The sequence below is a fragment of the Schistocerca cancellata genome, chromosome 3 (genome assembly GCF_023864275.1).
Source record: "Schistocerca cancellata isolate TAMUIC-IGC-003103 chromosome 3, iqSchCanc2.1, whole genome shotgun sequence".
Lineage (NCBI taxonomy): Eukaryota > Metazoa > Arthropoda > Insecta > Orthoptera > Acrididae > Schistocerca > Schistocerca cancellata.
This window is the reverse complement of record NC_064628.1, coordinates 412,842,411-412,844,910: the sequence shown is the minus strand read 5'-3', so window position 1 is coordinate 412,844,910 and position 2,500 is coordinate 412,842,411. Positions and strand designations below refer to the sequence as shown.

The 2,500-nt window shown below is 57.2% G+C and overlaps 1 non-coding gene across 1 annotated transcript in view; it reads right to left on the bottom strand.

The window, feature by feature from the left end:
- The window catches only part of LOC126178730 (small subunit ribosomal RNA), a 1,909-nt gene extending 1,495 nt beyond the window's left edge, over positions 1 to 414 (bottom strand). Inside the window, exon 1 of the ribosomal RNA XR_007536594.1 lies at positions 1 to 414. This exon is cut by the window's left edge and continues 1,495 nt beyond it. This is a non-coding gene — a ribosomal RNA (small subunit ribosomal RNA).
- Positions 415 to 2,500: the final 2,086 nt, after the last annotated feature.

Genomic DNA, 2,500 nt, shown 5'->3' with positions numbered 1-2,500 from the left:
TCAGGCTCCCTCTCCGGAATCGAACCCTGATTCCCCGTTACCCGTTACAACCATGGTAGGCGCAGAACCTACCATCGACAGTTGATAAGGCAGACATTTGAAAGATGCGTCGCCGGTACGAGGACCGTGCGATCAGCCCAAAGTTATTCAGAGTCACCAAGGCAAACGGACCGGACGAGCCGACCGATTGGTTTTGATCTAATAAAAGCGTCCCTTCCATCTCTGGTCGGGACTCTGTTTGCATGTATTAGCTCTAGAATTACCACAGTTATCCAAGTAACGTGGGTACGATCTAAGGAACCATAACTGATTTAATGAGCCATTCGCGGTTTCACCTTAATGCGGCTTGTACTGAGACATGCATGGCTTAATCTTTGAGACAAGCATATGACTACTGGCAGGATCAACCAGGGAGCTGCGTCAACTAGAGCTGAGCAGCCGGCCGCCCGGGAGTGTGTCCCAGGGGCCCGCGCGAACACGCAAGCGTCCGCTCAATTATTCTGCAAACAGGAGGAGGCTGAGCTCCCCTGCACAATACACCTCGAAACCCTCTCAGGTCCCGGCGGCGCGCAGCGCCGTCCTAAGTACTTGGTCGGGTTCGAGAGAGGCGCAATCGCCCGGAGTTAGGCGAGTAGACGCTTTAGGTGCGACCACCCGTGCTCCCAACTGAGCTTGCCGCTGCCGACAGAGGCCCGGGAGCGTGCTGTCGTGGCATTGCCGGCGGGAGACAACACGCGCCACCTACGGTGACCGGCAGCTCCAACGCCAGCGCCACAGAAGGGCAAAGGCCCCACGTGGGTGCCGAAGCGAACTCTCCCAGCACAGCGCACGTGCCAACACGTCTGCACAACTGCGATACAAACCACCAGCGAGAACCGCTGCGGCGACCGAGCAGCAGACGGCGTCGCGGCGCCGAGTGCCGGGCGGCGGCGCATCCTCAACGCACACAGTCCTCAGTCGGACCAGCACACTGCAGATGTCCACCGCGCTTCGCACCGGGCCCGCGAGGACCCACTTTGGCCGCCCGGCGCCGCGCGCAGGGTGCCCCGGCGCGCAGCTGCGCCGCCTGCCGCGTCCGTCGGCCGGCGCGCCTGCCACTGGGCGCCCCCACCAGCCGGCTGTAGCGCGTGCGCCCACGCACCGCGCGGCCAGCACGCCGGGCGGCCCCCCCTCACCGGCCGGGGACGGTCCCACCCAGCCACCGCCGCGTATCGCTTCACACACAGATTTGCCCTTACTGATTTACCTCCAGCAACAACAACCGCACCACAATGGGTTTACCAGTTGTTCATTTGCGTAACGTCACCAGCAAACGGAGACGTCCATCCCAGTTTGCAAATGCAACGATTATTGCATACCTGTCTGTTAGGTGTCACGACACACTACGTCTGCCCACATACACGCAACAAAATGTGCCCGACTAGAGAACGCGTGGGAGGTGGCCCCCTACGTATGCGATGTCCATTACGAGACCGACTGTCAACCAGCATCTGTACCATGTCGCAGATGTGGAACGCGGTGCACCATGCTATCACACTGTGTGAGAAGAGACGACTACGTTTGAATACACGCGCCACTACATCAACAGACGGCTCATGCTGATCGCCATCCAGGGCGTCCGTTACTCCCACACGTCTCTATGGCGTACCACACTGCAATGTAGCTGTTATGGGGAGACGGCACGTGGCTGAGTGCACAACATTTGGACCGTATGGTTCGCTGTTGTTGGGCGCAGTCGTTGTACGGTCACACATGTGCCACAGCGTATCATTCAGTACATACGGACCTATGTGCAGTACAGTGTGAGGGTTAAGCTTACGACATCAGCGGACAGTGGACACAGGCCGTACCACGACGTAGACTGAGCGCTTCGACATGCGAATGCCAGTGAACAGCTGCGAAGGGCATTGAACACGCAAGCACCTGAACGACCAGCGTGCGAAGGCAGGGGGGAGGGGGGGGGGCGATGTACATCCTGCAGTCGTCCACATTACAGTGTACAGCGGGAGCATGTAAAAAGTAAGCAACACTTGCGAAGTGTTGAACATGAAACGATACACAAGAGGGTGGGCGGTGCGAGTAGCGAACTATATTCAGAGGGTTGTGGTTAGACAACACTGGATTAATGTAACGTGTCATATGCCAATTACAGAGCAGGTTAAGGCACAACGTGGGTTAGGTTAAGGCACAACGTGGGTTAGGTTAAGGCACAACTTGGGTTAGGTTAAGGCACAACGTGGGTTAGGTTAAGGCACAACGTGGGTTAGGTTAAGGCACAACGTGGGTTAGGTTAAGGCACAACGTGGGTTAGGTTAAGGCACAACGTGGGTTAGGTTAAGGCACAACGTGGGTTAGGTTAAGGCACAACGTGGGTTAGGTTAAGGCACAACGTGGGTTAGGTTAAGGCACAACGTGGGTTAGGTTAAGGCACAACGTGGGTTAGGTTAAGGCACAACGTGGGTTAGGTTAAGGCACAACGTGGGTTAGGTTAAGGCACAAC